At 39.8% G+C, this 25,133-nt stretch overlaps 1 long non-coding RNA gene across 1 annotated transcript; it reads right to left on the reverse strand.

Moving 5' to 3' along the window:
* Positions 1 to 2,439: 2,439 nt before the first annotated feature.
* On the reverse strand, positions 2,440 to 24,422 carry LOC106586647 (uncharacterized). The gene is made up of 5 exons (XR_014382645.1): positions 24,263 to 24,422; positions 23,746 to 24,069; positions 23,347 to 23,452; positions 23,155 to 23,200; positions 2,440 to 2,662 (listed from the first exon to the last, which is right to left on the reverse strand). It is a non-coding gene; the product is annotated as an uncharacterized LOC106586647 (long non-coding RNA).
* Between the last annotated feature and the right edge of the window lie 711 nt (positions 24,423 to 25,133).

The raw sequence follows: 25,133 nt of genomic DNA on the forward strand, positions 1-25,133 counted from the left end.
TAACTGAGAGAAAAAAATGTACTTCATGACAAGAAAATATGCACAATCGTTTGTCTCTACGTTAACTAACATATTCCTCTCAATTGTGCATTTTTTGCATTACTCGTCTGCTGGTCTTCTCAGGAGTCCCTAAAACATTAAACAACACGAATTACAATGTCATACTCATGTCATAACACCAGCTAGCTAGCTGGCTAATGTTAGCTAGTCAGCTAACTTGCTAAATAGCCAATTTCGTAAATTTACTTCATGACAAAAACATATGCACAATCGTTTGTCTCTACATTAACTAACATATTCCTCTCAATTGTACATTTTTAGCTTGACTCGTTATGACGTTATGATTACTTGATTACATTTGCTTCCCCTGTAATGTTTTGTCAGCCATCTTTGCTGAAGAAAGTCACCAGGGACGGGTGACTCGCATCAAATTCATAATTGGAACCACTCTAGTTCAGGCATAGACCTCTTCTTGTGGATACAAGACGTGGACCACTCACAACAGGTAATATTTATGAACTAACGGTTTAATATCTGCTATCGTTGATTACAGTTGTAGGTGCACTATAGCTCAGACAGATAATTTTGACCGTCCTGACAAGCCAACTTGAGTGTACACCATACAAAACTATAACAACCGGATGTTACACAATTACATCCTTATATCCTCTGGGCTAACAGAAAACATAAACTATTGTAACCCTTGTTGCAATATCTAATTTTCATAGTGATGGCACGCTTGGTTTTAGAGCTATTGAAAATTGAGAAACGAATCTGGGAGGGCAATCACCCACTGGGGAGCCAGGCCTAGGCAAACAGAATGAGTTTTTCCCCACAAAAATGGCTTTATTACAGACAGAAATACTCCTCAGTTTCATCAGCTGCCCGGATAGCTGGTCTCAGATGATCCCGCAGGTGAAGAAGACCTGGTTAGCGTGTTGAGAGGCCGGTTGTGCATACTGTCATATTCTTTAAAACAACATTGGAGGTGGATTATGGTGGAGAAATGAACATTACATTCCCCGGCAACAGCTCTGGTGGACATTCCTGCAGTCAGCATGACAATTGCACGCTCCCTCAAAACTTGAGGCATGTGTGGCATTGTGTTGTGTGGCAAAACTGCACATTTTAGTGTGACCTTTTATTGTCCCCAGCATAAGGTACACCTGAATAATGATCATGCTGTTTAATCAACTTCTTGGTATGCCACACCTGTCAGGTGGATGGATTATCTTGGCAAAGGAGAAATGCTCAGTAACAGGGATGTAAACAAATTTGTGCCGAAAATTTGAGAGGAATACGCTTTTTGTGCGTATGGAACATTTCAGGGATATTTTATTTCAGCTCATGAAACATGGGACCAACACTTTACATGTTGCGTTTATATTTTTGTTCAGTACATGATAGGCCTATCTAGCTTATATGATTATGATGGTCATAATGCTTCTTGACACTGTCATAAAGTGTATTTTCTTAGTCCAAGTAAAGTGACACAGGATGGTCATAATGCTTCATGACAGCGTCATGAAGTGTATTTTTTGCAAATTATTTAAAATATGATGAAAAAAAACATGACTGTAAATTATTATTTACAATAACAACAAAGGACAACAATAACCTTTAAATGTCATAACCAACCAGCCATAAAATAATGCAATATATGTCACAAAAGGTGTACATATATGGGTCATGACAGTGTTATGACCATATAATGATATGGTTATGAGCGTGTCATAACGTGGTGTGTCGCTGGGTGTCAAGTAAAGTGTTACCATTGGAAACATAAATACATTTGCACAATGAGCACTTGTTGTCTCTCAAATACGCTGTTACAGTTGTTGTTTAGCTAGCTAGCACATTTTTGCCATATTAGCATCAGTCAAAACAAGACATGGTATTGTCGTGGAAATTCTTCACAGGGACACCATAAGTCAATCTTAAATGAATCATTGTTTATTAACTGCACGCTGGAGACGTCCCAGTCAAACTTAGATGCATAAAGTGTCGGTCTGACGTGAGCTTCACCGGGCCAGTCCCGTTAGTTCTCTTATATACTGCTCACACAGACAAGTTATATTTGCATGATTTAGCTTATTCATTATTCATAATTAATTCATCATTAATGTTTGGTTCATGGATGTGACTGACCAATAACATAAGAGGCTTCCTCTCTCCAAGCTGAGACCTTGAAACTAAGATATCCCTTTAGTTCTCAAAGCACGGTTCTGGGTGTACTGCCAAATTGCATACTGATAGTGAGGATTCCTCCTCTGCACGTTCAATCAGTCACTTGCATGAGCACAGAAATTGGTTATTAGAAAAACACAAACAGAAAATGTTTCATCACAGTATCACTAACTACACACAACAAGCTGAAAAGAACCACCTAAGATTCCCACATGTCAGCTTCTTGTCAATGTTGCTAGTTATCTGGTCATCCAGAATCACAACTACACATGAACTTCTGCCACATTGAAGCATGCGCTTTGTTTTCGTGACATTGTCAGCTAACCCGTATATGATAGTTGACTCTTTTTTGGCATGTTAAGTAACTGCTGTGTGATTACCACTGTCCATAGACTGAGTTGAGTCTTTCGAAGTATTGACTCCACTGGCGTTGTTCTCTTCTAGCAGTGTGACCATCCAACTGGGCATTGCTCTCCTGTAGGGGAGAGAAGAGAGGAGTGGAGAGAGAAGAGATAGATGAGGGCAGCAGGTACCCTAGTGGTTAGAGCGTTGGGCCGGTAACTGAAAGGTTGCTAGATCGACAAGGTAAAAATCTGTTGTTCTGCCCCTGAACAAGGCAGTTAACCCACTGTTCCCAGGCCATCATTGTAAATAAGAATTTGTTCTTAACTGACTTAGATAAATAAAAAATAAATAAATAAAAATGAGAGAAGAGGTGAAAACAGGAGACATCAGGGAGCAAAAAAAGATGAGACAAAAGGAGAGCAGAGATGAAGAGAGTAGAAGAGAGGAGACAGTGCTGATTAACACATACAGTAAGAGCTAATTTATGCTTGATCCGAAAATCATGTATGGTGTGACACAATTGCGGAGCCTCCGAAATTCGGCTCTGTACCGCATCACCATGCACCTCTGGAATTGTGTAACAATGCAGATGGCTCCGTATAGCTCCGCATTGACACGATTGGGTCAGGGTAGGTGAGGGTAGGAGGTCCTGTATAAACACAAACTCACTTCCTTGACAACTTCCTTCACAACAGCACAACAGTATGAATGTCTTCTGCAGAGGACATATCACTGTAAATGGTGCAACAAGGCCACTGCAGACGTGCAGCATTTATGGTGATACAGGAGAGCAATGTTTCTGGATGCTCTGCTTTTGGGGGGGGTGCTACTATGGAAGAATATTATAAAATATGGAATTATTTTAAGAAAGTCAAATTAAGGAAATTAAGGATAATTTATTTGATTTTGAATTGTAAGACCCCTTCAAGTATAAAAAATATTAAACAATGATTTCATGACTAATTATTTTTGGCCTTACTGCTATTAGCCTATACAAACACATTGGATAACAGATTCACTACATTTAAGAACAGATAGTCACTCCTAACTTTTTTTTAAATAAGTTTATTCTGAAGTGTCTGTCCTGTACCGTGCATTCAGAAAGTATTCAGACCCTTTGACTTGTGGGCAGGCGAGTGGCCAGGCGGAAGCCACTCCTCAGTAAAAGGCACATGACTGCCCATTTGGAGTTTGCCAAAAGGCACCTAAAGGACTCAGACCATGAAAAACAAGATTCTCTGGTACGATGAAACCAAGATTGAACTCTTTGACCTGAATGCCAAATGTCATCTCTATGGTGAAGCATGGTGGTGGCAGCATCATGCTGTGGGGATGTTTTTTAGCGGCAGGGACTGGGAGACTAGTCGGGATCGAGGGAAGGATGAACGGAGCAAAATACAGAGAGATCCTTGATGAAAACCTGCTCCAGAGCGCTCAGGACCTCAGATTGGGGTGAAGGTTCCCCTTCCAACAGGACAATGACCCTAAGCACACAGCGACGACAAGACAGGAGTGGCTTCTGGACAAGTATCTGAATGTCCTTGAGTTGCCCAGCCAGAGCTCGGACTTGAACCAGATCGAACATCTCTAGAAAGACCTGAAAATAGCTGTGCAGTGGCACTCCCCATCCAACCTCTCAGAGCTTGAGAGGATCTGCAGAAAAGAATGGGAGAAACTCCCCAAAAACAGGTGTGCCAAACTTGTAGTGTCATACCCAAGAAGTCTCGAAGCTGTAACCACTGCCAAAAGTGCTTCAACAAAATACTGAGTAAAGCGTCTGAATGCTTATGTAAATGTGATATTTCAGCTTTTTTAATACATTTGCAAACATTTCTAAACAACTATTTTTGCTTTGCCATCATGGGGTATTGTGTGTAGCCTGACATGGGAAAAAAAGCACTTTATTCAATTTTAGAATAAGCTTGTTTTACGTAACAAAATGTGGTGAAGGAAAATGGTGTCACGTCCTGACCATAGAAAGCTGTTATTTTCTATGGTAGAGTAGGTCAGGGCGTGACAGGGTTTTTTTTTGTTTAGATTTTCTATGTTGTTATATTCTAGTTTTTGTATTTCTATGTTTTTTTTGGTTGGGATGATCTCCAATTAGGGGTTGGGAGATTGTTTTTGAGTTAGTGTATGTTTCACCTCTTTGTCACGGTGTGTTGTTTTTGTTCTTTAGTTTATTTGTATGTATTGCATAGTTTCACAGTTTAATAAAGAAAATGTGGAACGATACACACGCTGCGCTTTGGTCCGCTCCTTCATCATACGACAACCGTGACAAAATCTCCCACCACCAAAGGACCAAGCAGCATGCCCAGGAGGAGCAGGGATCCTGGGCTCGGGAGAGAAGAGAGTGGAGGACATCCTGGACCTGGGAGGAGGTAATGGCAGGGGACAAGACCCTGCCATGGAAGCAGGCGGAGATAGTGAGGGGGGGGGGGGGGGGGTACTGTCACGTCCTGGCCATAGAAAGTTGTTATTTTCTATGGTAGAGTAGGTCAGGGCGTGGCAGGGTTTTTTTCTAGTTTAGATTTTCTATGTTGTTATGTTCTAGTTTTTTGTATTTCTATGTTGTGGGATGATCTCCAATTAGAGGCAGCTGGTCATCGTTGTCTCTAATTGTAGATCATACTTAAGTAGTTTTTCCCACCTGGGTTTGTGGGAGATTGTTTTTGAGTTAGTGTATGTTTCACCTCTTCGTCACGGTTTGTTTTTGTTCTTTAGTTTATTTCTATGTATTGCATAGTTTCACAGTTTAATAAAGAAAATGTGGAACGATACGCTGCGCTTTGGTCCGCTCCTTCATCATACGACAACCGTGACAAAAGGAAACCGCACATTGCTCTTGATAGTATCACTGATCTTTAATAAGCTTACGTATCGGCCTCATGGCCTGCGTCAAAGCTTTTGTGAATAAAAAAAAATGTTGCACCCTTACGTAGACCTAGCCCTACCCACATCCGTTCCACGCATCGAAAGGGGTTGGAGGAGAAGGAAAAACAAATAAGTGCTACCAAATATAACAATATGCATTTCATAAATATTCGAATATAGTGTGTAAAGAAGACGAATTAAACACGTCTGTAAAACCTCAATGAGGACATAGCAAGTTTTCGTAAGTCATTGGGTATATTGTACAGAAAACATCAGAGTAATCTTGACTGAATAGGGACATAATTCATGTTCAAATTCACAACATAACATACATAGGCATTTCATCATTAGGTCCTTTAGGAAATAATGTCTGGAGGGTGAAAATCCAAAAACATTCTCTTTTACGCAGAGTACTATTAAAACCTGTTGGGGCTACAGGTTACCAATGAACCCCGAGTCGGGATTGCTAACAAGGCTGGAAATTCAAAACATAAAAAATCTAATAATTTCAATTTCTCAAACAATCAACTATTTTACACAATTTAAAAGATAAACATCCCTTAATCTAACCACATTGTTCGATTTTCAAAGAGGCTTTACGGCAAAAGCATAAAGTTAGATTATGTTAGGACAGTACATAGCCACAAAAGTACAAACATCCATTTTCAATTCAAAGTCAGGTGTCACCAAAAGCAGAAACCAGCTAGAATTATGCACTAACCTTTGTCAATCTCCATCAGATGACACTCCTAGGACATTATGTTATACAATACATGCATTTTTTGTTCCATCAAGTTCATATTTATATCCAAAAACAGCATTTTACAGTAGCGTGAAATTCAGATTTTTTTCTTCTCTGAAATGCTTCCGGTGAACATAACAAAATTACTATTCGAAAACATTGGTAAATTATAATATTGTCATTCAAAGAATAATATATTATCATCTCGTAATTGCTACCGAATGGCCAGATCTCAAAATAACTTTACTGGGAAATCACATTTTGCAATAAACGGGGTGCTATGCTAAGAACAATAAGCTATGCTATACAGTTAGCATCATCTAATATCGATAATAACATTGTAAATATCCCCTTACCTTTGATTATCTCCATCAGAAGGCAGGCATCCCAGGTCCGGAAGGCATCCCAGGTCCGGAACAAATGTGGTTTCTTTTGACAAAGTTAATAATTTATGTCCAAATAACACCAAGTACTTAGCGTTCATTATGCTCCCACAAAACGTGGTGGGGGGAGTGTAAAATCACGCCGAAAAGCTAAAAAAACCTAGTAAATAATCTATTTACGTTCGTTCAAACATGTCAAATGTTGTTTAGCATTAATCTTTTGGTCCATTTTTAACGTTAAACATCAGTAATATTTTCACACAACCTATCCTATGTCTAGATAAACAATGATGACAAACTCACGCTTCTCAGATTTATGCGCAGGCGCAAAAAAATGAAGTGATGACATGTCAACTTCCTTGGATTCTAATTTGCTCTCTGTTTATCATAGACGCTTCAAACAACTTTATAAAGATCGTTGACATCTAGTGGAAGCCGTAGGTGTTGCGAAATGAATCCTTTCTCACTATGGTATCTATAAAACAATGACACTAAATAGTACAGTCACAAAATTCAATTTTTTTTTGGATCTATTTTTCACAGGTTTTTGCCTGCAATATGAGTTTTGTTATACTTACAGACACCATTCAAACTGTTTTAGAAAATTCAGAGTGTTTTCTATCCGAATGTGTTAATAATATGCATATCCTAGCTTCTGAGTTGGTGTAGGAGGCAGTTAAAAATGGGCACATATTTTTTTCAAAATGTCTCAATACTGCCCCCGAGCCCCAACATTAATATGACCTCCCCTGTCTGATGTCTTAACTTTCTCTATAGCACAAAATCTAAAGGTAGAAATGTCATGCTTTAGGTAATTAAAATGTACTGCGACTGGATAATCCCTGTCGTTTCTCCTGATTGAACTTTTATGTTCACTAATTCTCTGTTTGAGAGGACGAGAGGTTTTACCGACATAGCAGAGCCCACATGGACATTTAATAATGTAAATAACATGGGTGGCGGAACACGTAATAATGTAATTTATTTGGAACCATTTTCCTGTATGTGGGTGGCAGAAATATTCACACTTCATCATGTTGTTGCACTGTGTGCATCCTCTGCATTTATAGCTACCATTTGGAAGAGGGCGTAAAAGAGCCTGGCTGATTTTCTTTTGTTGCTGGCAGTTGGCATAAACCAATTTATCGCGTAAATTGCGACCTCTCCTATACACAATAAGTGGTGGATTTTAAAATTCAGCCGGCAAAGCCAGTGTTTCTTGACCACATCTCCCACTTTTCGCGAGTTCAAAGTATATGTGGTTGTGAACATTACGGATTGTTCTTTAGCTTCAGCGGGTCTTTTTTGTAGCAGTTCATCTCGTGTTTTTCCCAATGCCAAATTAAGAGCTTCATCCACACATTGTGGAGAATAGCCTCTTCTTAGAAACCTAATACACATCTCCGCTGCTTTTTCTAGATAATCCTCTGTGGAGTGGCATATACAGTGTAGTCTGAAAAACTGGCTTCTTGGAAGTCCTCTTTTTAATGGCTCAGGATGGAACCTGTAATAGAGTATTTCTGTCGGTTTCTTTTCTATACAGAGTTGTAAACAGAGTTCTATTTGATTTCTCAATCCACATATCGAGGTAATGAAGACGTTGAGTGTCACATTCAATGGTGAATTTGAGATTGGGGTCAATGTCATTGAGTAATGCCATAAAGTCTGACAGCTCTTTTTCCGTTCCTTCCCATATGCAAAGAATGTCGTCAATATATCGATACCACTTCAGGACTTTATTCAAAAATGAATTTTCGTTTTCATTATTAACAAAACGTTCTTCTAAAAGACCCACATAGAGGTTAGCATAGCTCGGAGCGAATGTGGAGCCCATCGATGTTCCATTCGTTTGGAGGTAGTATTCATCATCAAACCTAAAATACCGTAATTTCCGGACTATTAAGCGCACCTGAATATAAGCCGCACCCACTGAATTTAAAAAAGATATATTATTTTGAACATAAATAAGCCGCATGTGCCTACCGGTACATTGAAACAAATGAACTTCACACAGGCTTTAACGAAACACGGCTTGTAACAAAAATAAATAGGCTTTAACGAAACACGGCTTGTAACAAAAATAAATAGGCTTTAATGAAACACGGCTTGTAACAAAAAATAAAAAAAATAGCAGTAAGCTTTAGTTGTCTTTTTGCACTGAGTCAATTCCTCACGCTGCTGTTTCCAACGTCTTATCATCGACTCATTAAGACCAAGCTACTGTGCAGCAGCTCTATTTCCTTTTCCAACAGCCAGATCAATCGCCTTCAACTTGAAAGCTGCATCATATGCATTTCTCCGTGTCTTTGCCATGATGAGGGTGACAAAATGACTACCGTAATCAGAATGATGGGAAGTTTGAGAGCGCTCGATTTAATCTAAACAGTAAACAAAAAAGTTGTTTGACCTTAACCAGTTCGGCAATATCATTGGTCTAATGAAAGCTTCATGCCGCCAAAAAACTGAGCACGTCACAGAATGTGTTTTAAAAAAAAATCCATATATTAGCCGCGTCATTGTTTAAGCCGCAAGGTTCAAAGCGTGGGAAAAAAGTTGCGGCTTATAGTCCGAAATATACGGTAGTTATACGTCAAAACATATTCAGCCAGCTCTAGAATAAAGTTTGTTGGTGGATATTCGTTAATATCTCTGTCTCCCAAATAGTGACCTAGGGCTGCCAGCCCTCCCACATGGGGAATGCTGGTATATAGACTCTCGACATCTAATGTGACCAAAATACAGTCTTCTGTTAAACCCGTTATTTGTGAGATCTTGTTTATGAAGTCTATAGAGTCTTTTACATATGATGGCAATTCTTGCACTTGAGTTTTAATAAAATAGTCTACAAAGTTCGACAACGGCTCTAGCATTGAGCTTATTCCTGCAACCACTGGTCTGCCTGGATAATTGCCTTGTTGTGTTTTAGGTTTGTGTAATTTCTTTAAAATGTACAGGCATGGACGTGTGGCACATTTGCAGCAAAGATATTCATATTCAGGTTTTGAGATAAGGTGGTTTAATAGGGCTTGCTCCAAATTATCTCTAAAACTGGAAACACTTATCTCCCTCACTAGCTTTAAGCACCAGCTGTCAGAGCAGCTTACAGATTACTGCACCTGTATATAGCCCATCTATAATTTAGCACAAACAACTACCTCTTCCCCTACTGTATTTATTTATTTATTTTGCTCCTTTGCACCCCATTATTTCTATTTCTACTTTGCACTTTCTTCCACTGCAAATCTACTATTCCAGTGTTTTACTTGCTATATTGTATTTACTTCGCCACCATGGCCTTTTTTCCTTTACCTCCCTTATCTCACCTCATTTGCTCACTTTGTATATAGACTTATTTTTCTACTATATTATTGACTGTATGTTTGTTTTACTCCATGTGTAACTCTGTGTTGTTGTATGTGTCAAACTGCTTTGCTTTATCTTGGCCAGGTCGCAATTGTAAATGAGAACTTGTTCTCAACTTGTCTACCTGGTTAAATAAAGGTGAAATTAAAAAATACAACATTTGAGCATATTTCCCTTTGGAACACCTGTGTGGGATCAACACTCAGTTATTATAGAAACGTTCATTACTGAGTTGTCTCTGAATTTCTTCTTTATATTTTTCATAGTCTAAAACAACCACAGCACCCCCCTTATCTGCAGGTTTAATAACCAAAGATGAATCTTTCATTAATTCATTAAGTGCCTGTTCTTCTGTTCTAGTGAGCTTCTTCTGAATGTGGTTTGTGTGTCTCGTATATACTGACATGGCTTCTTGTTCGACTAACCTACAATAGGTATTAATCGAGGAGTTGTTAACCATAGGACAGAATTTGCTTTTGGGCTGAAAATGGGTGCCAGTTCTTTGATGTGTTTCTAGGCCCGAAACAGTGTTTTGCGAAAACACATGCTTAAGTTTAATCTTGCGAAAGAATTTAAACAGATCTACTTTCATAACGAATGGTTTATCTGTACATGTAGGTACAAAAGAGAGGCCCGTATATAAGACTGAGACTTGAGCATCAGTAAGGTATCCATGGCCTGTGTTCCTGGTCTCCTCTTCAACCGATTGCCTCTCCTACATCATTTATTTTCTTTCGTGGAGCCTTGTGTTGCTTCCGGGCAACAAAAAAACCGACTGTGTGCCATGCTTTCCACCTAACTACCCTTACTGCATTCAACAGCACTGCACCCCCCACAGCTACTCGCCCAAGCCTCCCCCATTTCTCCTTCTCCCAAATCCATTCAGCTGATGTTCTGAAAGAGCTGCAAAATCTGGACCCCTACAAATCAGCTGGGCTTGACAATCTGGACCCTTTCTTTCTAAAATTATCTGCCGAAATTATTGCAACCCCTATTACTAGCCTGTTCAACCTCTCTTTCGTGTCGTCTGAGATTCCCATAGATTGGAAAGCAGCTGCTGTCATCCCCCTCTTCAAAGGAGGTGACACTCTTGACCCAAATTGCTACAGACCTATATCCATCCTACCCTGCCTTTCTAAGGTCTTCGAAAGCCAAGTCAACAAACAGATTACCGACCATTTCGAATCCCACCGCACCCTCTCCGCTATGCAATCTGGTTTCAGAGCTGGTCATGGGTGCACCTCAGCCACGCTCAAGGTCCTAAATGACATCGTAACCGCCATCGATAAGAAACAATACTGTGCTGCCGTATTCATTGACCTGGCCAAAGCTTTTGACTCTGTTAATCACCACATCCTCATCGGCAGACTCAGTAGCCTTGGTTTCTCAAACGATTGCGTCGCCTGGTTCACCAACTACTTCTCTGACAGAGTTCAGTGTGTCAAATCGGAGGGCCTACTGTCTGGACCTCTGGCAGTCTCTATGGGGGTACCACAGGGTTCAATTCTTGGGCCAACTCTTTTCTCTGTATACATAAATGATGTCGCTCTTGCTGCTGGTGAATCTCTGATCCACCTCTACGCAGACGACACCATTCTGTACACTTCTGGCCCTTCTTTGGACACTGTGTTAACAACCCTCCAGACGAGCTTCAATGCCATTCAACTCTCCTTCCGTGGTCTCCAACTGCTCCTAAACACAAGTAAAACTAAATGCATGCTCTTCAACCGATCGCTGCCTGCACCTGCCCGCCTGTCCAGCATCACTTCTCTGGACGGTTCTAACTTAGAATTTGTGGACAACTACAAATACCTAGGTGTCTGGTTAGACTGTAAACTCTCCTTCCAGACTCACATCAATCATCTCCAATCCAAAGTGAAATCTCGAATTGGCTTCCTATTTCGCAACAAAGCATCCTTCACTCATGCTGCCAAACATACCCTCATAAAACTGACCATCCTACCAATCCTCGACTTCGGCGATGTCATTTACAAAATAGCTTCCAATACCCTACTCAACAAGCTGGATGCAGTCTATCACAGTGCCATCCGTTTTGTCACCAAAGCCCCATATACTACCCACCACTGCGACCTGTACGCTCTCGTTGGCTGGCCTTCGCTTCATAATCGTCGCCAAACACATTGGCTCCAGGTCATCTACAAGACCCTGCTAGGTAAAGTCCCCCCTTATCTCCGCTCACTGGTCACCATAGCAGCACCCACCTGTAGCACACGCTCCAGCAGGTATATCTCTCTGGTCACCCCTAAAGCCAACTCCTCCTTTGGTCGTCTCTCCTTCCAGTTCTCTGCTGCCAATGACTGGAACGAACTACAAAAATCTCTGAAACTGGAAACACTTATCTCCCTCACTAGCTTTAAGCACCAGCTGTCAGAGCAGCTCACAGATCACTGCACCTGTACATAGCCCATCTATAATTTAGCCCAAAATACTACCTCTTCCCCTACTGTATTTATTTATTTTATTTATTTTGCTCCTTTGCATCATATTATTTATATTTTATCTCTGAACTTTCTTCAAACTACAAATCTACCATTCCAGTGTTTTTTTCTTGCTATACTTTATTTACTTTGCCACCATGGCATTTTTTTGCCTTTACCTCCCTTATCTCACATCATTTGCTCACATTGTATATAGTCTTATTTTTTTTTTCTACTGCATCATTGATTGTATGTTGTTTTACTCCATGTGTAACTCTGTGTTTTTGTATGTTGTCGAACTGCTTTGCTTTATCTTGGCCAGGTCGCAATTGTAAATGAGAACTTGTTCTCAACTTGCCTACCTGGTTAAATAAAGGTGAAATAAATAAAAAAAAATAAAAAAATGGTAGCTGGAGTCACTGTCTGTAGGGAATTCGCTCTCAGGGGATGCCTCTGTGTCCAAGTTTCCATGTCCTCCTGCTGCTGCGTATCTGCGTCCCCCGATCAGTGGTGCGTCCCTACGTCGTCCTCTCCGTGCTCCTGTCCTTGGGCCTTCCCATGCATACACCTGGTTGAGCTGGTAGTCCTCTGTGTCTCGCTGATATTTCTTGATCTGTGTTGCTTGTAGAAAGTCTCTGTATTTCCCAATGGACTGGTTGATCGTGTCGTCTATGGCTGTAAAATTTGGGCCTAGAATCTCCTTCATTATAACCTCATGTTCGCTAATCTTAACTTCAACTTCTTTTACTTCCTTCAACACATGTTCAACGATTAATAACATTAAATCTAACGAACATTTGTTGAGTATTTCACCCCATTGCTGAATGAAAGTTTTGTCGTTTTTCCCTATTGTAGGCTCCTTCTGTATTCTCAGTCCTCTTGGAATGTGCTTGTTGCACCAATACTCACTAAGAGTGGTGCCATGCAGGAACAAACAAGTTTCTTTCTCTCAGAGTCTCTGGAGTTGGATTTTATGTTCGACAGTCGAGTGCGGAACTGGGTTGTCCATGTTGGAGGTAGGGAAAATAATCTTGTTGGTGTCTTCTTGTGTGAATGAAAGGGTACTCACACAACAAAATGTGGAAAATTGAAGGGGTCTGAATACTTTCCTAATGCCCTGTATCTGAGATATATAAGAAATGTCAGGAAACATTTTCTTTTTTATTACATGTACTGTACTTAACTTGTTATTTATGGCACTTAACAGTCTCCATATATACTTCCATTAATTTTTTCAACTGGTACAGGTATAACTGCGGGAAGTAGGAGTGCTGAGGGAGCTGCAGCACCCCCCGAAAAAATGTAATAAAATAAATAGATTAATTAACAAAAATGTGTCCAAAAAGTTGTTCTATAATTAAGAATAGTATCTTGCAGGATTCAATAGTTGTAATTGTAAGACCTGTTGCCCTTTACCTTTCTCTGGGATTGTCATTCTAATGGAATCCAGAAAGAACAAAACCCTGTCCTCAAACACCTACATCAAAAGGTGCAAAGTTATGGGCAAAGACACAAAACATCCACATCAAATTAAATATTTTTCTTGGTCAAATAACATTGAGAACAACCACCTTTTGTGCAGTATTAATTTACCTTCCTTACAAACCACTTAATGTAAATGAACATTGCTGTATTGTCAGTGGCTGACCAGAGTGCCATACAGGCACTTCTAATTTTGGGGGAATTGTGTACCAGCTTCTCTATTAAACAATGTAGCCTATTGCCGGCCCAGATTCACACACTGAGGCAAAAAAAAAGATTGATCAAAGTGGAATGAAGGCGGGATCTGCATTGAATAGCAATGGAGAGTGGGCATTCATTTCCTGATTCTGCTTTCTTCAAGTTTATTTGCTGATAGTCTGTGAATTTTTGTGTGACAGTAGGCTGAATGCGTATGATGCGCTGTGTCAAATTAGGTCAAATTTGGGTTTGTAAGGACATGAAAAGTCATTGAAATGAGTTTATAAATTTTTGCTAATGTAATTCATGGAGACACACTTTTAAATATGATCAATGACTTAAAAATAGACATCAGCCATTATCGGAATGACCCTTCAGTGCCTGTCTGTGTGTGTTGTGTGTGTGCCAGTGCGAAAGAGCGCAACATCTCAGCAGCAGGTATAAAATAATGAAGAACATCATACTAACTATATAGCCAATTATAAACAATGTGTAGCAGTTATCTCCCAAGTTAACTAAAGCTAACTAAGAATTAATGTAATTGTCGCCTTTCCACTGGCACTATAGCCTAAATAAATCTGTACAGTTGGAAAGCTGGTATTCCCCTCTATTAAACCGTAGGCATGCAATTGCAACAACAAATATATTCTAGAAATATCTTAACTGACAAATAACTTGCTGTGCATAGATCTCCCCTGAAATATGAATATTTGATCCTAAACAGTTAGATACCTTGCTTTGAAGTAGCGTACCTTCTCCATTTGAGCCCTGATTCATTGAATGAGGGAATAATTTTATAAAGAGAAGAGTATTTGGTTATAATGTTGCAATATTTTATATCAAGGGTGGCAACCCTCTTCCAGGTCAGCTTCTGGGTCTACAGGCCCTGGTCCAATCACATGGTAGCCTAAACATCAGCTTGAACTTGATAAGCAGACTTGGGTGTTTCATGGCTGCATCAAAATCCAAGTCTGCACACCCCAGAGCTCTCCAGATGGTGGGTTGACCACATGTTGACAATATGTGACTAACAGTGTAGTTCTACTTTGTGGGGGGTTAAGTGCCTTGATCAAGAGCACAACGGCAGGAGATGGTATCAGACACTGCAGCCTTCTTAAGCCTCTTAAGGCTCGGGGGGAGTGTTCGGAAGTTCGGATGAATGACGTGCCCAAAGTAAACTGCCTGTTCCTCAGGCCCAGAAGCTAGGATATGCATATAATTGGTAGCATTGGATAGACAACACTCGGAAGTTTCTGAAACTGTTAAAATAATGTCTCTGAGTATTACAGAACTGATATTGCAGGCGAAAACCAGAGGAAAATCCATCTGGAAAAAAAACAATTTTGGTCACATTTCAATGATAGCCTATGGGAAAAACAAATAGATAGGACCCAGATTGCAGTTCCAATGGCTTCCACTAGATGTCAACAGTCTTTAGAAAGGTTTTCAGGCTTGATTTTTGAAAAATTAGCAAGTAGTTGTAGTTTTTCCAAGGTGTCTCTCATTAGAAAAGTAGTCTTGTGGTGTGTGTGAATGAGGTGTGCGCTGTTCGTTATTTATCTTTCCTATTGAACATACTATTCTCCGTCTTAAATTTGATCATTTATTTAGATATTAGAGTACCTGAGGATTAATTAGAAACATCGTTTGACTTGTTTGAACGAACTTTACCGGTAACTTTTTGGATTTTTTTGTATGCATGTTGAACAAGTGGATTACTGAAATTGCTGGCGCCTATTAAACTGACTTTTTGGGATATAAAGAAGGACTTTATCGAACAAAATGACCATTCATTGTGTAGCTGGGACCCTTGCGATTGCAAACAGAGGAAGATCTTCAAAGGTAAGTGATTTGTTTCATCGCTATTTGGGATTTTGTGACGCCTGGGCTGGTTTGAAAAAGTATTGTGATGTGGGGCGCTGTCCTCAGATAATCGCATGGTATGCTTTCGTGGTAAAGCCTTTTTGAAATCTGACAACGCGGTTGGATTAACAAGAAGTTAAGCTTTAAATGAGATAAGACACTTGTATTTTCATGAATGTTTAATATTACGATTTTTGTATTTTGAATTTCGCGCTCTGCAATTTCACCGGATGTTGTCAAAGTGGAACGCTATCGGTACACCGATCCCAAAGAGGGGTTACTTTTTCATGTAGGCTATAATAATGGTCATGAAAATGTGGTTGCCATGTAGAAGTAATGGAAAATGTGTATGAACCCTTAACAGTGAATAATCAGAGGTCTTTATAGCATAATGTAATTTGTGTATTTTGGTGAACAAAGTCTAATGGACCGACTTGGACAAAGACAGCTATTGCACTTCTTTCATCCTAAGTTAAGCATTGTGTAGTAGGTTGGTCATCTAGGTTTGTACCTATAGACTTTCCATTACCATGAAGACATCAAGTGGTTTGTGATGATGTTATGTTGTGGCTCAGTTGGTAGAGCATGTTGCTTGCAATTCTACGGTTGTGGGCTTATTCCCATGGGGGACCAGTACGAAGAAGTATGAACATGTATGCACTCGCTACTGTACTGGATAAGACTGTCTACTAAAATGGAAAAGGAATGAATAGACTGTTTCAGTTTTCACATAGAAATAACTTAAGTACTTCAAGAAACTGGAAAACATACTGTATATCAAAGCAAGTATTTTTATATTCGACAAGTATTATCAGATTAACTGTCGTACAAATAATTAGCAGGTTAATAACATTAAATCTAACGAACATTTGTTGAGTATTTCACCCCATTGCTGAATGAAAGTTTTGTCGTTTTTCCCTATTGTAGGCTCCTTCTGTATTCTCAGTCCTCTTGGAATGTGCTTGTTGCACCAATACTCACTAAGAGTGGTGCCATGCAGGAACAAACAAGTTTCTTTCTCTCAGAGTCTCTGGAGTTGGATTTTATGTTCGACAGTCGAGTGCGGAACTGGGTTGTCCATGTTGGAGGTAGGGAAAATAATCTTGTTGGTGTCTTCATTTGTGAATGAAAGGGTACTCACACAACAAAATTTGGAAAATTGAAGGGGTCTGAATACTTTCCTAATGCCCTGTATCTGAGATATATAAGAAAGGTCAGGAAACATTTTCTTTTTTATTACATGTACTGTACTTAACTTGTTATTTATGGCACTTAACAGTCTCCATATATACTTCCATTAATTTTTTCAACTGGTACAGGTATAACTGTCGTAAAAATAATTAGCAGACTCAAGTTACAAATGCTGGTAAACACTCAAATACATTTATTAAAATAAATATCACAAAAGTAGTGCACTGGGTCTTTACTTGTCCTGTTTCAGTGGACCAATAAACATCTTCAGAGTGGGCAAAAACAAAATATTTGCATCCCCTCCTCCCTCCCACCCCGTCGGCCAAGATGCTTGTTGGGGTCATAGAACACCATTGTTATAGGCATTTTATGGTAACAAATACTCTTATTGTAATCTTTCTTACCGTGGTTTCCTCTTAACAATAATAACACTTACAGTTGACCAGGGCAGCTCTAGCATGGCAGAAATGTGATAAACTGACTTGTTGGAAAGGTGGCATTCTATGATGGTGCCACATTGAAAGTCACTGAGCTCTTCAGTAAGGCCATTCAACTGCCAATATTTTCTATGGAGATTGCATGGCGTTGTGCTTGATTTTATACACCTGTCAGCAATGGGTGTGGCTGAAATAGCCAAATCTACTAATTTGAAGGGGTGTCCACATACTTCATGAAGTGGTGTATATAGAAGACAACTTTGAGGTGTTATTGCTGTAAAATTACAGTATGTTGCTGTATTCTGATTACAGTACACTCTTGTAAATTATATTGAATGTATTTAAACTGCAACTCAGTAGCCGGTAAGATATTATAATTTAACATGCTAAGCGATACAGTACAATCTTGTAAAATGAATCAACCTACTGGGATTTAAACTCAACCTGACATTTCCAGCTACACTACCATTCTGTCATCTGAATTTGTCGCGTTAGGGGGATTTCAACTTATATTGGCTTACCCCGGCCATTTTAAGAATATTTGTCTTGACTTTAACCTGACTCAACTCATTGCAAAACGCCACACCAATGAATGTAAAAATCAAACAAACTCTTCACTGATTGACCTAATTCTGACAAATTGCCCCCACAAGTACTTGTCTAGTGGGGTCTTTGCTAATGATCTCAGTTATCACTGTCCTATTGCATGTATTAGAGATACCAAACAGATTAACACTGATCTCCATAATTATGAAGAGACATTTAAAAAAAAAAACACACAAACCTTTCATCATGATATGTATTACTCTGACATTTCCTAAATCATTTTTATTTACTCTAATTTATTCAGGGGAGGCAAATTGAGACAAATGTCTCAGTTGCATGGGTGCCTAGAGGGCAAAAATTCCTTCAACACAACAAAAAGATATAAACTACAAGACAGCTATAAATACAGTGAGATCCAAAAGTATTGGGACAGTGACATATTTTTTGTTTGTTTGGCTCTGAACACCAGCACTTTGGATTTGAAAATACACAATGACTATGAGATTAAAGTGCGGACTGTCAGCTTTAGTTTGAGGGAATTTTTTATCCTTAACAGGTGAACCATTTAGAAATTACATTACTTTTTGTACATAGTCCCCCCATTTTGGGGGACCAAAAGTATAGGGACAAATTCATTTACAGTGCCTTCAGAAAGTATGCATACCCCTTGACTTAATCCACACTTTGTTTGACTAACAAAACAGATTAAAACATTTTTAAATCGCTCATCTTCACACAATACCCCATAATGAAAAGTTAAAATATGTTTATAGAAATATTTGCTAATTATTTGCATATGAAATAAAAAAAAATCTAATTTACGTAAGTATTCACACTGCTGAGTCAATACATGTTAGAATCACCTTTGGCAGCTTTAAGTCTTTCTTGGTAAGTCTGAGCTTTGCACACCTGGATTGTAAATATTTGCACATTATTATTTTTTAATTCTTCAACTCTGTCAAATCGGTTGTTGATCATTGCTAGACAGCCGTTCAAGTCTTGCCATACATTTTCAAGACGATTTTTGTCAAAACTGTAACTAGTCCACTCAGGGACATTCAATGTCATCTTGGTAAGCAACTCCAGTGTATACAAGGCCTTGTGTTTTAGGTTATAGTCCTGCGAAAGGTGAATTCGTCTCCCAGTGTCTTTTGGAAAGCAGACAACCAGGTTTTCCTCTAGGATTTTGCCTGTGCTTAGCTCTATTCCGTTTCCTTTATCATAAACTCCCTAGTCCTTTAAGATGACAACCATGCCCATAACATGATTCAGCCACCACTATGATTGAAAATATGGAGAGTGGTACTCAGTAATGGGTTGTATTGGATTACCCCAAAACATAACACTTTGTATTCACAATAATTGCTTTGCCACATTTTTTTGCAGTATTACTTTAGTGCTTTGTTGCAAACAGGATGGATGTTCTGGAATATGTTTTATTATGTCCAGGCTTCCTTCTTTTCACTTTGTCAATTAGGTTATTGTGGAGTAACTACAATGTTGTTGATCCATCCTCAGTTTTATCTCATCACAGCCATTAAGTGTTTTAAAGTTGGGCTCAAGTTGGGCTCACAGTGAAATCCCTGAGCGGTTTCCTTCCTCTCCTGCAACTGAGTTAGGAAGGACGCCTGTATCTTTGAAGTGACTGGGTGTATTGATACAACATCCAAAGTGAAATTAATAACTTCACCATGCTAAAAGGGATATTCAATGTTTGCTTTTAATTGTATTTACCCATCTACCAATAGGTGCCCTTCTTTGTGAGGCATTGAAAACCTCCCTGGTCTTTGTGGTTGAATCTGTGTTTGAAATGAATTGCTCAACTGAGCGACCTTACAGATAATTGTATGCGTGGGGTGCAGAGATGAGGTAGTCATTAAAAAATTATGTTAAACACTAGTATTGCACACAGAGTGAGTCCATGCAACTTATTATGTGACTTGTTAATAAGCAAATGTTTTAAGCACATTTAAGCTTGCCATAACAAAGGGGTTGAATACTTAATTCGATTTTTTTGTTGAAAAAACATAATTCCACTTTGACATTATGGGTACTGTGTGTAGGCCAGTGACTAAAAAACGTAATTTAATCAATTTTAAATTCATTCTGTAACACACCAACATTTGGAAAAGGTCAAGGGGTGTGAGTACTTTCTGAAGGCACTGTCTTCACACATTCTCAAAAATATGAATATTGTTAGGCTACAGTGTTGTTCCCTGGGGTACAAAAAGGTCAAAGGTACATACATAAGGAACTCATATGGTACTGGTTGTGCGGATAATCTATTATTATGGTACATTTTTGCATCCAATATTTTGAATATAAGCTACAATCATCACTGTGCTCTGAAATGTAGGTGTGGACAATATACTGGCGGGGAACATTAGCATATTTGGGAGCGTGGGCTAATATTTGTATTTGTGCCAACCGTAAACAGCATACAGCAAAAAAAACGAATTGACCAATTTACTAATTTACTGTAAAATGATAACAAAGATTACAGTTAGAGTATTTGTTACTGTAAAACAATGACAGTAGTATCATTGGTGTCATAAATCAAGTACAGTAACAGTATTAGATACTGTAAAATACTGTATAGTAACACTGTACCTTTTTTTACTTCTTCTCTTACAGGTACTGGCTGCCAGTAAGTTACCGTAGAAACAACAACATTTTTGCAGTGTTTTAAAAAAAACGGAGTGAGTGCAGTACTGGATTTTCTGGAGCACAGAAGTTTTGGAAAAATGATACAAAGATTTCTGTGCATATATAGGATCCGCTGCGCGCTCCCCCTCTCAGTCCTTTCAGCTACTGCTGTGTCTAGACTGCACTTTAGGAACACATTCCTAATATTGAGTTGCACACCCTTTTGCCATCAGAACAGCCTCAATTAATCTGGGCATGGACGCTACACGGTGTCGAAAGCATTCTACAGGAATGCTGTCCCATGTTGACTCCAGTGCTTCCCACAGTTGTGTCAAGTTGGCTGGATGTCCTTTGGGGGGTGGACCATTTATCTTTTATTTATTTTTTACCCCTTTTTCTCCCTAATTGGTAGTTACAGTCTTGTCCCATGGCTGCACCTCCCATACGGACTCGGGAGAGGCGTGCGTCCTCCGAAACACAACCCCGCCAAGCCGTACTGTTTTTGGACACAATGCTTGCTTAACCTGGAAGCCAGCCGCACCAATGTGTCAGAGGAAACACCGTACACCTGGCGACGTGTCAGCGTGGATTGCGCCCAGCCTGCCACAAGAGTCGCTAGAGCGCGATGGTACAAGGACAACCCGGACGACGCTGGGCCAATTGTGTGCCGTCTCACAGGTCTCCCGGTTGGCTGCGACACAGCCTGGGATCGAACCAGTATCTGTAGTGACGAAGCTAGCACTGCGATGCAGTGCCTTAGACCGCTGCGCCACTCGGGAGTCCTGGTGGTGGACAATTCTTGATACACACGGGAAACTGTTGAGCGTGAAAAACCCAGCAGAGTTGCAGTTCTTGACACACTCAAACCGGTAATCCCGGCACCTACCCTGTTCAAAGGCACTTAAATATTTTGTCTTGCTCATTCACCCTCTGAATGACACACATACACAATCCATGTCTCAAGTGTCTCAAGGCTTGAAAATGCTTCTTTAACCTGTCTCCTCCCCTTCATCTACACTGATTGAAGTGGATTAAATAAGGGATCACAGCTTTCACTTGGATTAACCTGGTCAGTTTATGTCATGGAAAGAGCAGGCATTCCTAATGTTTTGAACAGTCAGTGTATATGTTTTTGGAATGTTCTTTCAGCTGTTCATAGGCTAAATCATCATGATCAAAATTGGTTGACAGTTCAGAAGAGGGTGAGTAGCCTCTTCTGACTCCTCTAGCTCCACAATGATGGTGCAGGCCAAGCAGCAGGCTTTTAGCCAGCCTTGCTGCTTTGTGGAGTCCGCCACAAGCACAGTCACTGTAGTCAGCTCAGCTCTCCCCATTGAAACCGTGTCTGTCAGGGCCGGTCCTTGCCGTTCTGCCGCCATAGGCAAGACCAAAAAATAACTGCACCAAAAAAAGACGTCCAAAAGGTGTTGGTCTGTGCTCAATGAGGTGTAGCCTAAAACAGGCCACTGCATTGGCTTTATTAGTCCTTATTTCTGTGACTAATCAATTGGCCTATTTAAACTCTGAATATCAGCTACCCAGCTTTATGAGGAGTTATCGCGAGCCTAGGAAATGCATAAGTATTTTCTTTTCGCTATGATCAAAAATTGAAGGATACAAACTTGAAACCATTGATCATGACAACGGTGTGAAACTCCTGGACAGCAGTTGTGATTGTCCATTCCATATTGTCCATTTTAGTTTGACATGTCCTGTTTTTAGGATATGTTGTTTGTTAACATGACAGCAAATGTTTTAGTTGACTGAGTGCCATTTAGAGAAACCTGAATTTTGCAAAAAGAGTCGGTGTCATTACATTACAAAGAGTATGTGGCGTTTAAAAAAATAATAATTCTGTAGCCTACAAGCTGGAGATAAAATGTCTCCAGCTTGTAGGCTACAGAATTATTATTTTTTTTAAATATTTATTTAACTAGGCAAGTCAGTTAAGAACAAATTCTAATTTACAATGATGGCCTAGGAACAGTGGGTTAACTGCCTTGTTCAGGGGCAGAATGACAGATTTTGACCTAAGTTTGGTTTCCACTAGTTACCACAGCCACAAATTTGGCAATATCAAAAGAATTCATGAAAACTCCGTATTCGTAGCCTGGCCTTTCAGAAAAGGCATGTTCGACCCTCCCTCAGGAAGACGTTTCCCGTTTTCTAAAACCTTACATTCTGCACATTTTCAAGACAACATAAACATAAGCAGGAGGCTGCATAAAGTGTTTAGTGCGTAAAAGAAACACATGAACAGAACATTGGGAGTTTTAGAAAACAGGAAAAGGCATCCTGCTGGTGGGACAAACACAAGTCACACAGACACTTCGTTTAGTAATGATCAAGTGCTGAATGGGAAGGGGATACCTAGTCAGTTAGTTCCACAACTGAATGCATTCAACTGAAATGTGTCTTCCTCATTTAACCCAACCCATCTGAGTTAAGCTACTGACCTCTCCGTGCTTATCACAATGACTTGTCTGTTCCTGTTTTCGTTTCCTGTAGAAACAAAGTAACATGAATTACGTATTTCATTGAACATTTTACTCCTACTCAACAATAGATACAAAATGAGACCACAGTGCTTTAGGCAATGCAGATTTGATTGAATTGAGCTCTTAGGCACACGACTCTGAGCTACTCACCTACACAGCCAGACTATACAGCAGATGGTAATGCAGAGAACCACTCCTCCAATAGCAGATGGAATTGTGAAGAGCAATAACTTCCGTAGGCCATGTTCAGCATGATCTGTGTTAAAACAAACAGACAGAAACAATTGTGGTTTTCAGGAGAGTTGACAAGTCTAAAACAAGTGTTATATTCCTTTGCTTTTTAACAATATAGTAAACAATTGGGAGATAATAACCAAATAATAACATTATAACATTCAGTATTGATGGTTTGCAATAATTATCACAATAATTGATATTTTTGTTCATATCAAAATTCAACTTCAGAAATGTGCATATTTATATCTATCATTACAGAATACAGTTTCTTCTCCACATGTTACAATATGAACAGAACATTACTTCCATTACCTGTGAGGTTATTAGTGATGGTCAAATTCCACTCCATTGTCCGTACACCACTTTGATCATCTGTTATTTGACAGCTGTAGCTCCCTGTGTCATGTAACTCTACATTAAAGATAGTCAGCTTTGTAGGCGGATCAACACTCATCCTGTCAGAGGTGAATCTTCTTTCAGTTTTATTCAGTGTGTCACTATGAGAGAAAATGAGAACTGTGTCCTTCTTCCAGATGTATGATGCATCCATCTCTGAGTTATTGCAAACCAAAGTAACAATTTCTCCCAAAGAAGCTGATTTATTTTTCTGATATTTTGTTGTGTCAGCTGCTGACTCTATGGGACAGAAAACAACAAAGACAATGTTGTAAGTACTTTACTTTAAAGGACAATGTGAGATTTTTTTTATCTTTTAAGAAGTCATAAGAATGCAAACCAAACACAGACAGACAGGTAGGTAGGCAGGCAGGCAGGCACAGACACAGACACACACAAACACACTGTACTATGATCATCCACTGTAGCTTACCTGTAGAGACAAGGAACAGCATGATGACCACAGACACCAGGTCCCAGGACAGGAGAGTTTCCATGACGATATTGGACGTAGCTGACTGACAGAGAGAGAAATGGACAGAGTGGAGTGGAACGTCAGAGTCTGAGATCAGTGTCACAGCTAGCTAACCAGGAACCACTCAGAGAGGGCAGGACATGAACATTTTGGTAGTCTGAGGTGCATGGTAAACAGAGGAAGTGGTCGTGTGAGAGAGAAGCACAGCAGTGAGTTTGCCTTAAATATCCCAGTCATTCAACTCAGAGACATTACACATAACAACTCAGCATTTTATTACTGAGTGATTTACTGTGTGCTCAGAGTTGGATTTCAAGGTGAATTTCATATCCAAAGCCTCATTCCCCCCCGAAAACTGTCAGACTGGCCAATAGCTTCTTCCCCTCGACCATCAGGCTGCTGAATAGCCACTAAGCAGCTATCTGCTCCCCCTGTCCCCCACCTGCCACCTGGACTTACCCACACACCAGGGTGTCACCAGTGTTTTTTATGTTCATGTTAGCTCTAGTGTTATTGTGTTCCATCAGGAGTCTGACACCAAAGACTTGTGGCGAGCAGAATCAACAACCTCTGCATCATTCAAGACTGTTGCTTTGTGAGAAGGTGGTAAAATTGACACTTAGCCGTTGCTATGTAAATGCCAGCTGAAATGTACCCATGCCTTGCCTTGGCTCCGAGACAGAGCAGGTCTGCCGAAGCCATGGCCCAGTGAGACACAGGTGCCAGCCCAGGCAGTTGGAAACAGAAAAGTTTGAGCCTTTTGGATAAAACATTGGGGTAAATCCTCAGTGGAAATGCACCAAGAGAGTGCAGGAGTCTGGCCTAGTGG

This window comes from Salmo salar, chromosome 25 (genome assembly GCF_965601325.2).
Source record: "Salmo salar chromosome 25, fSalSal1, whole genome shotgun sequence".
Classification (NCBI taxonomy): domain Eukaryota; kingdom Metazoa; phylum Chordata; class Actinopteri; order Salmoniformes; family Salmonidae; genus Salmo; species Salmo salar.